Consider the following 14,228-nt stretch of genomic DNA (forward strand, 5'->3'; position numbering starts at 1 on the left):
AGCTTCCTGGTTCCTCTGTCTTGACTGCAGTCTCAAAAAAATTCCAATTGAAAAATGCATAGAACCTAGTATAATAATATGGCCTGATCCATAGTGTCTTAGAATTCAATGGAGTTATACCAGCAATGCAATCTGCACAGCTAAACCAATAAGTTTAGGTCACAGCTTATCAATGGCTACGAAATCTAACATGAGACTAAAGAAGAGATCTCATCCCACCACAGTCGTAGACCACCGTAAGATCTTAAAAAATGCCTCAAACTAACCCAAAACAAGCAAAAAAAAAAAAAAGAGAAAACATTATTTAGGCATAACACACCAAATTATGGAACATGCTTAAAACTCAAACATTTTTGATTTTACATCATAACCAACTGTTACACATTTTACCATTCTCCCCAATTAACTTACATCTTTGACTTTGGCATTTTAATTATTTATACTTTGTGCTTTAATTGTGTATTTTTTCTAGTGATATGGCTTGGTTTCTGGTAGCATTCCATGTTCGTTGTGAATATTTCAGCTTCGATGTCATGGCAAAACCCCAGGGAAAGATAGGAGGCTGTACAGTTATCTCCTGTGATGTTATCCTCAACTATACAACCTACTACCTCATCCCGGAGTTCACCTGTCTATGAGAGCCAAGAAAGGATTTGACCATTTGATTTGGAAGGTGTGCACGTATATGAGGAACCTTCTAGAAGTAGCAGAATCAATAAAAAATTTAGCAGTAGGAAGACAAAGATAATCCATAAACCTCAATCCTTCAAAATGTCATGACCAATACTGTATTTGACTACAGCAAGTTGAGTATCATATATATGAAGCAGTACCAACAAAATAGTTATCTAGTCAACATGTAAGTTTTCTTTGTCAAAACCAAGTAACAAGATTAAGTGGTATGGGACTTTCCGTGCCGCCGTAGCTAAGCCGACACAGACCCGCACACTCGAGCTTGTGAGAAGGGCACAGCACAAGTTCGGATCTACGGGTTTATGGCAACCAGCAGAAGTTCTACACTATACACAAACTAGCTTGTACATGTACACAATAATAAAAATTCACAACCAAAAATTAAAAGGTTGTATGTTTTATCTACAGCAGGTGCCTATATAATGAAAGATGGCACACATTTTGGATCTGCATAACTGCTCGGATCAAGTCATCTTCATTCTTATAAGCAATTTTCATATTTTGGCCTCACAAGAAAGCTATAGTCTATGAAACAGAAAATAAAGCATAGATCTGTTTGCAGCTGCATAATTTGTAATGTGGAAAGCATGATAATTCTTGCAGAAAAGAAACTGTATCATCATCATCGGCTAAAATTCCCTGACAAAATTGCTTTTTGTATCCTCCGTTTACCTTATCCGCTGCTTCCTATTACCCTGGCGTTTCTATGTGTCCTCTCCCCATGCTTGCTTTGGAAGTAACGGCCATGTTAAATGCTGCCTGGTGGGGGTGGAGGCACTGGGCCCTGTGCCACGACACTGAAGGCGGTGTTGCGTTTTCGCGGCCTCTCTTTCCTTCCTCCCCATCCCCCTGGGCAGTCTCCGTCGCAACTGAAAGGAACAAAGGAAAGCAATGAGCAGGGAAATGCAGGACACACATTGGCACAGACTGGCACATTAGCTTGCCATCGGTGGGCCTACAAAGATACAATTATATATTTTTTTCATCTTCCTCCGTACCAATTTCTAATTTGCCTTTTTCATATTCTTCCATTTTCTTTCGAAAGTGATCATAGATTATGCTGCGGCAGTCTCCAGAAGTACAGTTTCTTCATTTTAACGACACAACTAATCGTCTACTCTAACATCCTCTGGCGTTTCATTACTTACCAGCCACCTCCTAGATTTTCCAATTTTTGCCCAGTCATCGTTGTTTTTTTCGGTACTTTGATCAAACTCTTACCTTCTTTCCGTAACCCAACCAACCTGGGGCTTGTTCAGTATCGAAATTCGGCCTTGCCGTCATCTGTCCGCGTGCCCAGTTGTTTTAATTCATCTTTTTACTCCTCCTTTTTTAACACTGTGTTCTCGCTTTTTCTTACTTTTCTCCACCCATGTCCCCACTTTATTCTACACTTCCTATCCTTTGCGATATCTTTATATTTTTCCTCCACAGCACTTTCTTCAGTGTTCACTGTCCTTTTCTCCTCTTGTCTTGGGTTACTGCCCTCCCCTTCTCCACCCTTCTTTCTTTTTTCCTTGCTTTCTGTTTGTCCTTAAACATTTTTCTTTTCTATCCAGTATGATACTAGACTTTCATTTTTGAGCTTCAAATCAATACAAGGAGCCCTGTGGTCCCACCAACCCTTGCTGTGCCTGCCAATATTAACTAGACATGTTCTGTATTTTTGTAGAATCCATGACTTTTTTATAAAAGTAAATATCCAAGAAACTAACCAAATGTACAACCGGAGCAGTCTCGTTATTTTAAATGTTGCCTGTTCTTTATTGCTAATTAGCCCACTCGCAGAATGGCCAACGTCAACCTCCAGAGTATCCTGGCACACTACATGTTAAATTAGAAGGCATTCCCGAACAAGGAAGATTGCCAAACCTCTCAGCATGTGCTTGTCGGAGCAGAGCCCAAGAACATTCTCTAGCGCTAAAGCTCACTAACGGATAAATATTGTTATCCTTCAATTATATTATGCATTGTATTATACGTGATCATATTACATAGCATGGTACAATCAGATAAATGTATTCACGTACATAAGTTACTGTCCCAAAGGTGATTACTGTCTCAAACTGACCATAATAAAACAAGATGTTTTGGTTTGAAAACCATCCAACCATTCCACATTTAATAATTTCCCCCAGCATGAACATCATCCTGTTCAGAATTCTCAAACTGTGGTTGGTCATGTACAATCATCATGACCTTCACCATGTATGAGTACTTCCTGGAGTCCCGTGTTAACAATTTGGCATCAAGGTCTTTGAAGACTACATTAGTTGAATCTCTACAAAGTCTTTCCTTCCTACCACCCCCACCCTCTTCTCCTTATGAGTCAGTGGTGCAGACCTCCTTCTTAGGCACATGCTTCAGCTTGTATAAGTGCGGGGAGTACAGGAAGCATTTCTTAAGCTTTGAGCAAGACCCTAGCATCTTTGTTGAAGGTCTTAAAAGCATTGAGTTTTAGGATGTTTGAAAAAAGATTAAAATGTAGACCTTGCATTTAAATGCAAGGTCTGCTCATGTGGCTACCACGAGCCTCTGTCAACAAAATTTGCATTATTGAAGAAAAAAAAAACAACACAGTGAAAGAAAATGCAATAGAAAATAAGGCTTTACTTTTGGGTTCCAACCATTTTTTGCTTCATGTCATTGATATCACAGAGGGATCTCGGGAAAGAACTCAAGAATATGCTTGGGAAATACTCAAGAAAGGACTCTACATTACTGTACAGGAATGTCTTGTCATGGGATTTGGGATACTTTTTCAGGAACTCACCAGATGATCTACTGACATCATCTCTTTTAGGTGACTCCAGCAGAAGGGGGACTTTTTTCATATTTTCTTAATGCAGCATTTTAATTGCAGGTATGCTGTTATATGCTAACAGCATATAATTATTTAGATATATATACCTGTGCGCCAACATTTTAATACCCTGTAAAAATCTGCCTTCATGCTGAAATATAAGGGCATATTAACTTACTGGGTGCATATTCTATATATACATCCCAAAACAGGTAGACACCTGTGGGCATGTCGGCAAAGATAAGTGCCTGTATTTTTCAAATTACAGGTAAGGGTGTATTCTTGTATAAGTCAAGCTACAGGTATGTTTCTATGTATGTCTTTTTACAGGTAGGTACAGTTGTATTCCCAAAAGGTCTTATTTTAAGTAGACAGGGTTGTGTTCCCATATTTGTCTTATTAAGGGTTGGCACAGGTGTTTTCCTGTAAAAGTCTAGTTTCCCAGGTGTATGCCTATATGTGTCTCATTGCTGATAGACAAAAGTATATTCTTGTATATGTGTTAATACAAAAACACATAGGTGTAGTCCCACAATATGCATGCCTCTTTAGAGTTAGCTACAGGTGTGTTCCTATATGTTCTTGTTACAGGTAGGCACATGTACGTTCCTAGAGGTTCTCTTTACAGGTGGACACGTGAATTCCAATAGGTTCTTATGACAGGTAGACACAGATGTGTTCCTATATGTTCTTGTTACAGGTAGACACAGGTATGTTCCTATATGTTCTTGTTATAGGTAGACACAGATGTGTTCCTATATGTTTTTGTTACAAGTAGATGCAGATGCAGTCTTATAGGTTCTTAATACAGGTAGACACAGGTGGGTTCCCATATATGTCTTCTTACAGGTGGACAGAGGTGTAATCTAATAAGTTATCGTTACAGGTAAACAGAGATTGTTCCAGTATATGTGTGTACCTGTATGTGTTTTGGTATACTGAAGCAGTAGTATGTTTGTTTGTAAATATTTTCACATATAATGCTTTTAACGCAGAGACACAGGTATGTTATTGCAGGTAGACCGCTATGTTTTCATATTGTTCTCTTTATAGGTCTTAGGTATTTTCCTAAACAGTTTTCAGTACACACAGGTGTGCACTCACTTAAGCGACTTTGTAAGTACACACTTGTGTGTTTCTACATTACAAGTAGACAATTGTACTTCTTTATATGCTTTTGGTAAAGGTAGGCACGTGAGTTCTAATATATGTTTTGTTACAGCTACACAGGTGTGTTCCTGCATATGTCCCATTACAGGTAGACATGTGTGTTTCTGTATGTGTCTTGTTAGACACAGGTGTCCTGTAAATGTCTTGATACAGGTAGACTCAGGTGTGCTCCAGCATATGTCTTGGTATAAATATAGATGCATGTGCTTCCATATATGCCTTGTTAAAGATAGACCCAGGTGTGCTTATGTATACATTACTGATACAGGTAGACCCAGGTGTGTTCCAACATGTGCCATGGTATAGACAGACCCAGGTGTGCTCATTACAGATAGACATGTGCACTCCTACATTAGGCTAAAATATGTATGAACAGTGCCATTGGCTTACATGGCTTACAATTTTTTTTAATTACCAATCTTCAAATTAGTTGCCTTGCTAGGTATTGTTCGGCGGTGTATGGTCATGATTTCAGTCCAATGTGGGAAAAAATTGCTCAAGGTACGCGATTCTCAAGCAATAACTTTAAAATAAATCCATAATGCTTCTGTCTTTGAACATGTCTCACCTTGTTCTGTTCTACAGAACTAATCAAAGTTTGGAAGACTTTTCTTCTTGGAAGTACAGTTGATAGAGCTGCAAGAAGACAATCCAATCTGGCTACCACAGCTGAGGAGCGATAGCAGATTTATTTCCAATTGAGGGAATGGATGGTGGCACGGAGCAGCGACTGAAAGCCCTTAACATTGGTTCAATCCTTGTTGCTATGGGAGCCGAATCATAGTCATCCACTTAACAATGCATTGGGCACATGCCAGATTGTCTCCTCCTATGTGTCTCCCTCCTTCTCTTGCTCCAACACTCCCTCCCTCCCTCCTCCAGGGTCTGTCTGTCTCTAGCTTCTCGCACCTCTGGTTTTACAAAATATCGCACCTTTGTGTCTGGCACGTTTTTCCTGTTCTATCTATTTTTTAAAAATTATCAACACATATGATATCCCTTAGCCAAAATCTATTTTAATGAGTTGCCTTCTTTAGCACTTTATATTGCCTGATTTTCGCAAACCCCGTCCTTTTTGCGTACCTTTTAGTCAAATTTCTGTACGTTTTTTTTTTCGCTTTTTTGTCTCTCGCCCTTCCCCATTGCTTGCCTTTCCTAGGCTTCCCCTCCCTCCCCCTCTCATTAATTCACAACACGCAGTACTGCGTCTGATGCCAGGATACCAGGCTGGCACCTACCACGATCCTCGCCATGCAAGGTGCCACAGAAAATCATTTCTATTTCCGTACGTTGTTAAAGCCATTTTATAAAAAAAAAATGTAATTATTCTGCACTGAATTTTCATGCTTTTTTTGTCTGCAGATGCCAGCCTGGTGAGTACCTTGGGCACGGCTAGCAGCAGATCGTTGCATGGGTTAATAGTACGTAATCGTAATGGTCCTGTTGAGATTACTTGGCACGTTGTCATAAGCCGTTAGCCCTTTATGAGTTATTGCGGCTGCTGCAGTTGCCACAGCAAATTCTAACCGCTTGGTGTGCCCCCGCTGTTGCGCCACTCATACATGACTGTCAGTGTTGTGACAAGAATGACTATCTAACCATGACCTGCAATATCTTCTCCTACAGCTGCTGGCAATCTCTCAGCAACTGTAATGTTTATAAAACCTTGGTGATACACAATGGTTCGCGAAGGCCTATTCTCTATTTTCCCATAATAACCGTGATGGAGTACAAAAGGCAGTCAAGCATCACCAAGTGAAATCGAGTGACTTAATTACGGTTTATACTTGAATGTGCTTAAAAACTGATGAAGACTGCTTCGCGCACCATGGCAAATGCTGTAAAAAAATATCTGACTCAAGCGACGTGAAGAGAAATAAAAATGGGAGGAATGGGGAAGATGTGGGAAACCAATGAATTATGAACCCATATTGCAATAATAAATTCCAAAAAATAGGCACCATAGGCCTGACTCTGAAGGAAGAGCAATACAATAGCTATGAATATTAGCACATATAGCTAAATCATTTGGAATATTTCACTTCGTTGTCTGATGAGAATTGACAGATTTTTCAACCAAATTCGGCACAAACATGGGCAATTCAAAATGAGCGTATGATGGAAGAATGCAAGAGTAGAGATTGCCTTCTCCTGGCACATCAATTAGTAGCTCCTGAGACGTAAGAGGCTCAAGTTCTCAACCTCAACTCAAGCTTCAAGCTCAACCTCAAGATTGGTCTTACCTTCATTAGTCTGTTGTTACTTTGATTTAATGGTCAGTTCGATTGACGGAAGGCTTCATAATGGTAGAGTTAAGATTTAAACTAATTTAAACTTGGCTGTCAATATTTCTAGATCATGTTGACATGAGGTTTTCACTAAAAGTGATGTATCATTATGTATTTATTATTCAAGAGTTCAATTTAAATTGGGTGAAAAAGGTCCACCACACTGAAGAGTAGAATTTACTATGCACATCTGGTCACGTGTAACTTGTCTGTAAACCCAATCAATAAAATTATATGTTGGCTTAGCAATTTAAATATCCTTATTAAATATTCAGGTTTATTTAAAATAATACAAGATGATATTGATGATAATGAAGATGATGCCATAAAGGTCCTACAGATACCTCCTGCTATAAGGTGGCAAAACTTTTACCTAGTATCGCAATTGTGCTCCGGTGTTGCCACCCTTTCCCACATGTTTCCAATGGAGACTACCAGAAAGCCATTTCTATCAGTCATGGTCAATGGGAAGTCCACCCTCGGAATATCATGGAAATATCACTAGAATAAGTAATTCTAGATGAAGAGAGGGAGTAACTGCAAAGAGGCTGCCAAAGGTCGTGAATATGGAGATGCATCCAAGAATGAAAAAAGATGATAACTATTCTGTTTGAAAACATAGCAACTGTTTGACGAATGACCGACAAACTAAAGATTAATTGATTTGGGCTTACATCTACTATTAAAAAGTCTTTCTTTAAAGAAAATTGGACAAGGACAAATGTTTCAACAATCAAAGTTTGGGTGTATAAAAAATTAGGACCTTCTCAGAACTTAAGACTATTGGGACGTGGGGTAATATATTTCCCTACATATGTATACGGGTGTTTGGTAAACCTATGTTGTTACACCTTAGGTAGCTTCAGTCAGATCTTTTAGCCTAAAATTTTTTTAACTTTTGTATGTTTGTTATGAGTTACAGTTATCACCCTCACGAAAGGTAAAAGGAAATTCCAATCAGTATCATGAGGCTTTCATATGGGTCATAATCTCAATATAGTATCATATATATGTTGTTAACTGCAATAAACTACAAACTATTGTTGATCTAAAGACTTGGACCTGGCCTTGGCTGGAGACCTGTGACATATTGCCTCTTGTCCAGCAGCAGCCGACCTAAAGCTTTGAAATTTGAAAAATGTGCAAGCTTATTCATTCTCAATGGGCTGCCCAAACTTCCCAACCATTACTAAAGAAAAAACAAAGAAGGGGACCATAGCAAAGTCAGTGTGGACATTTAAACTCCAAAGTCATTAGGTAATAAAAGAGATCACCATTTTCACCATAATGCTTCTATGGCTTCTCCAGATAGAGATAATAAGATATTTAAATAAAATGTATATCTTTGAATAAAATTGGCCTAAATGATTTAGTGTTGAAGCCCCCCCCCTGCTTTGAAATCATTGGACATTTTTGGGAGCTATGACCCTTCCCCTTATTGCACCATCATGTTCCTGAACCATACCTGCCCATCTACAATATACAATGCTGCACAACCTGCTACCTATGCAAATAAGAGGGATGCAAATAAGTTTCACTTGTTAAAGTATTATTTTTCTTTCCTTCCCAGTCTTGAAATCTACACAGCACTGCCCTTTTATCAGGGGCAGGAGCCTTCATTTTCCAAAGCTTACTAACACTCATGTCTCGCTTGTGAATGGACAGTGCAAGGAGAGGCAGCATGGTGATGAGCTCATAGGCCAATTACGGAGACCTAAACTGCTTGCATTAAAAAATTGTTATGGAGTAATGCATTAATTGCACCTTTTATATCACCATTGAATTTTTATTTAAACTAAAGCTTCACCTCTATAAATGAATATTAAATCAACTCCACCAACACAAGATAACTCTGATGTGTTTGTATGGAACCAAGAAGATGCAGACCTCTCCTCTAAATCTCTATAGACCAAGACCCAATGTGATATTGCACTGTCCTTTTAACGGCCCGGCTGTCATCATCAACAATACATAAAGGGAAGGAGGGAAAAGTACTCTTACATCAATCCAGCCAACAAACAAAGGATGATTGAAGCCTTCAGCGATTTCCCAGATCTGCCAAATTAAAATATGTTTTTTCAGTTTTTTTCTATATATCTCCTCAACTTTTTATTTCTGAGCAACAAATCCTCCACCCAGGAAAAAAAATGCTTGGCTGGGACTGTGTGGTCCAGCATTTAATGTTGTTGTCTTAAGAATCCGCCAACAGTCAATCCCAGGGGCGGTATGACCCTTATTTTTAACAATCCGTTCTTTTATAGCTTTGGCTATCCTGTGTTGTGTATTTTATGAATATTTCTTTTTAAACCATAGTTAAAAAAACAAGCATATTGGGCCATGCCAAAAAATTTTAGGTGGGGCAAAATAGTCAACTTTAAAACGGGCAGTACACAGAGCTGCCTTGATTTTTTAATGGGTATAAATACATTTTAGGAAAAAAAAACATATCTTGGCGCTAATACAGGTGCATAGAGATTTGGGAAATATAACGAGAAAGAATAAGTAGAGGTAAGTGTTATGTGAATTACACTTACCTCTGTGCCTTTCTATCTGAGGTCCAGAACAGCCAGTGTGATAGCAGTGTTGCCAATTTGCTCAATGAGTATTTTCATTGGCTCCCAGATTGTACTAGAGTTGTATTAAGGAATGCAGCCCTCCTGCCATGATGAGTGCAGCCCACATGGTCCTGCACCCAACTTCATCCTAGATCCAGCACTTTTTTATTGTGCAAGACCACTTTTGTTTAAAAAAAGAGTTTTAGCCCCATTATTTCCTATGGGTAGAGCAATAGTTTGTATGACCACTAGAGGCCACCTTAAGTATAGCTCCTAACAGAAAACAACCAGACCATGACACTCGTGTGCAAGTTAAAAAGGGTTGTACTATAGGATTTTATGGATCAGGGTTGAAGGTAGGTATCAAAACAAGCTGATTCTAGAGGTAAAGTCACATTAAAGTGCACCAATGGTGCAGCTGTTTTTCAGACACTAATATGTGAATATGCAAATCACAAAACAAACTATCTTAAAACGGCTAACAAAAGATAGAAATAATAACCCATCAAGGATAAAAAAACAAAACCAGCTTTTGCTGCAATATTAGACTTTAATCTAGAAGTGTCCCCTGCAGTACTTTTTTCTCCCACTAGATGTTCTCAGTCCAAAGGCTGAATACTTTATTCTATTTGCTCTGAGTCAAGGTCATCCTGGAGTCACCCTAGACATTGAAAGAAGAAGTGGAACGGGCTCATCCATCTTCAAATATTTTATCTCTTTCTATCAGCATATGTCCTGTCAGCACATAAACTGATTGGTTCCTTGTGCTACTTCTTCCTCTCACAAAGCAAATAGCTTATATCAGGTCACTTTTGTGTACTTAAATTGCATTAAAAAGTAAATGTATTACATTGATTACAGAGCTGCTTTAATTTTTGCCTCTTATATCAGCCAGTAGTCTAGCTTTAAGCAGGGTTGCCCAATATAATCCTTGCAAGCAGATGGCCATCAGAGGGAGCTTTTATCTGGATATGTAATATTTTAGTAAAAATATGGAACAGCCAGCAGGTACAAAAGGTGAAAGTGAGCTTATAAATTATTTTTTTTGTCACAGTAAATGCTTTAAATGCCTGTACAAGCATGATAAAGCAAAATATATAAAGAATACTAAAATCAAAAGTTGGCCATTCCACTGTTCTGCCCTACCATTTGATATCGAAACGTAAGTTAGGCCTTCATTTTTTTTATTGCAAATTTTTTTTAAATGACGATCATATATATATTGTCTACATTGAACAATGTCTAGTTTGTCATAATTTAAATAAAGATTGAGATAAAAAACTACATAAAAAGAAGTACCTTGGGCAGCAGTGCAGTAAATGTTTCTCAACAGTTGGGGATTTCCGATGACTTGTTGCATTGTCCAAATAATATTTGCAGCCGTCGCAAAAACCACTCCCACCGGGCCCCACTTCCTGTCATAGCCAATGCCAAACGTTTTTTCTTTTTTTTTTCGTAAGGTGAAAACGAGTATCCTGAATTCCGATGAAAGAATGTGGCGTGAAGATGCTGTTTTTGGTTTACTGCCCGTTATCATAATTACTGGGAATCTTTCTCCATGTTTTCTTCGTTGTGCGTCTCGTTATTCTCTCTCTCTCTCTTCCCCCCACCCTTCTCCGCATGCCACCGGCTGGTGTGTCAGACTGCCAGGGGAACCAGCTCCCTGGCAACGCTGTGCCCTGGCACCTCTCCCAACGCTCCCTGACTCAAGCTGTGTTTAACACCTTCAAGCCTGAGCTCGCTCTTGCGCCGTTACCAGGGCAGCTGTGAGGGCGTCTGCCAGAGGCGACACCACCCTTGAAAATGTGCGATGGTAAAAGGATAACCAAACTTCTCTGGAAGAATTTGTATGCTTTGTCAAACATCAAGAGGACTTCAATAATTCCAGATCAAAGAGCTCAGCAACACACAAAAAAAGGACAGGACGCTCTATCTGTTGGCTTGTTCATCCATCTATATCTATCGTCCTATCTGCCCAATTTTGCCTTTTGATACGTCCAGTTTATCTGATATGTCCAGAGGAGGACTGGGGACCCTTTGGTCTGGGGGGAAAACATAATCAGCTAGCCTTTCCACGGGTTTAGGGACAGGTTCCTGTACCCAAAAAGCGCACCATGCCAATTGTGCCAGAGTAAGTGGTGCACATGGTGAAGGGTCGGTGTTCTGAGAACGTTCTTTGTGGCTCTTGGCCTTCAATCACATGAAACCCCAGTTCAGAAAAGGCAAAATTATTGCAGGTCAGAATGTGGTAGCTATATAATGCCCACAATGCGTCATTGACTATGGGCTCTTCGTAGAATAGTGACTGAGTGGATAAAGTCTCCCACTCAACCCAAGCCTTTCTCAACCTAACAACCCAACATTTCCATTACTAATGCCCCAGAAAGGTGTAGTAGCACCCAAATTTGACACTGAGCCTCCATGAAAAACCTAAAATCCCATAAATAAAAAGGGTGCGCCAGGGAAAGTCAGGCTTGAAAGGAAATGATGGGATGACGTTTCCCAACTAAGAAATGAGGCATGTGCTATCTTATTTTCTGCAGCTTCTAATTCATATTATGGAAAGATAACAGTATGCAACCAAATCAAAGTAAGCAACTTCCATACAGGAGATGAGCCTACACAACCATGAAAGACTGAAGGGAAAGCTAGAGGGCAGATGTAAAGATGTCAATTGTCCCATGGTTCCAATCTGTTCTCTAAGGCTGCGTACACAGGTGCAATAATTGTCGTTGAAAACGAACAATCCACGAAAGATCATTCAATAACTGGTAACAAAAAAAGTGCACAACGACGCCGCCGAACGAGGAATCTGGCTGGAAATGAAGGACTGTTCCAGCGGATCTGATTGGACGACCATCGTTCGTAATCTATTGTGAATACGGTCGATCTTTAGTGATTGTGGATTGTTCTGTGATACAATTTCTCCTGTACATGTCACTTCCTGCATCATTTGAACGATCGTTCAAACAAACGTTCCTAGTGTGTACATAGTTGGTTATATTTAACGTTCGTATCATTACAGCATGTACAGAATTGTGCAGAATACGATCATTCAAAATAATCTGGAATGATCGTTAATAGTTCATTTTCAAATGATAATTATTGCACGTGTGTACCTAGCCTAAGAGTGGTGCTCTCACTAATAAATTCTCTATCATAAAAAAAGAAAAACTTCAAAATTCAGAGAGTGACCCCCTAACTGCCAAGGCACTCAGACTCAGACACTCAGGCAGATCAGTCCCTGGATCCCACCACCCATGTCTAGGAGATTAATATAATACTCCAAATTTATGGATGTATTCATTGTCATTTCTAAGCAAGCCATTTTGCAATTTGACCTCTCCATTACAATCAGCAATCAGCTATGAATTGCTAAAAGTGCCCAAAAATTCTAAAATTTCCTGTAACCATAGCAACAGTAATCATTTTGTAGACGGCATTTCCCAGAATCTTCACACCCTGTACTGCAGCGTCTGTGAGTGTCTCACTGCTTCTCCCTGGTTTTCGGAATACGAGAATTCCTAAAGCACCAAACCTTAGCTTTATAGTATTAAAGATTTGTCACTGGTTCAGTGGTTACATGGCCAAAGTGATCCTAGTAATGTAAGATATTTTATTGCAATGCTTGAGTTGATTCTGTATCTGTAGTGCAGGTAGAATCTTCTGCCTTGTATTGATGTTGAAAAAAACAATTGTATTGATATGACCTATCTCAGTATGCGCGGTGAAGTGGGGGGAATGCCTACTACGTCTCATGAATGATTGTTGTATGACCATGTGAGTTTGTGAAGCATGGAAAGGAAGCTTCGCCATTTCCCTAGGGCGCAGCCGTTGATTGGGAAGGAATACCCATCCCACCAAATTGATTTATCCTCCAAGCTGAATTCTGAATTAGTAAAGGCTGGAAGAATGATCTAGTCCAGCTTTTCTCAACCTAACATGGGGGATCCATTGAATTTCAGGGAACCCCTGCTATTATTACTATATATACACAGCTCATAGTATTATAGCATGGTGGCCATTGGAACGAATGTCACCCTTACAGAAGGGCAAAAAGATCATTGGTGTTAATTAAATTTACCTGAGGAGCACAAATAGCTAATTTTATTATTATTATACAGTATTTATATAGCGCCATCATATTATGCAGCATTGTACAAAGTCCATAGTCGTGTCACTAACTGTCCCTCAAAGGAGCTCACAATCTAATATCCCTACCATAGTCATATGTGATTAATGTAGTCTAAGGTCAATTGTTGGGGAGAAGCCAATTAACCTAACTGCATGTTTTTGGGATGTGGGAGGAAACCAGAGTACCCGGAGGAAACCCACGCAGACATGGGGAGAACCTGCAAACTCCATGCAGATAATGTCCTGGCTGGGGATCGAACCTGGGACCTAGCGCTGCAAAGGCTGGAGTGCTAACCCCTGAGCCACCGCGCTGCCCTCAAGGAACCCAAGGGTTCTACGTAAACTGGTCTAGTCCAACTGTAAGCATCTCGTGTGGGCAAATGTTCTAATATGAATGTAACTCTATTGTAATATTATCACAATTCCTTATTTTGTTTTTTTGTAATGTAAAATGTTTTCTAACAGTTACTTGGAACAGAAGCCTATGTTTATTCTTCTTTTTGACTGATTTTGGTCTTTCTTCATTGTTTCTTCTAATGCAGCCATTCGCAACAAAGGCTCTATGGTACTTTAAGGTTCCGTTAG

The 14,228-nt window shown here is 39.4% G+C and overlaps 1 long non-coding RNA gene across 1 annotated transcript in view; it reads right to left on the reverse strand.

Moving 5' to 3' along the window:
- Positions 1 to 1,099: 1,099 nt before the first annotated feature.
- The window catches only part of LOC140341025 (uncharacterized), a 41,304-nt gene continuing 28,175 nt past the window's right edge, over positions 1,100 to 14,228 (reverse strand). Inside the window, exon 3 of the long non-coding RNA XR_011922789.1 lies at positions 1,100 to 1,562. This is a non-coding gene — a long non-coding RNA (uncharacterized lncRNA). The remainder of the gene's footprint in view (positions 1,563 to 14,228) is intronic.

Source organism: Pyxicephalus adspersus, chromosome 11 (genome assembly GCF_032062135.1).
Source record: "Pyxicephalus adspersus chromosome 11, UCB_Pads_2.0, whole genome shotgun sequence".
Lineage (NCBI taxonomy): Eukaryota > Metazoa > Chordata > Amphibia > Anura > Pyxicephalidae > Pyxicephalus > Pyxicephalus adspersus.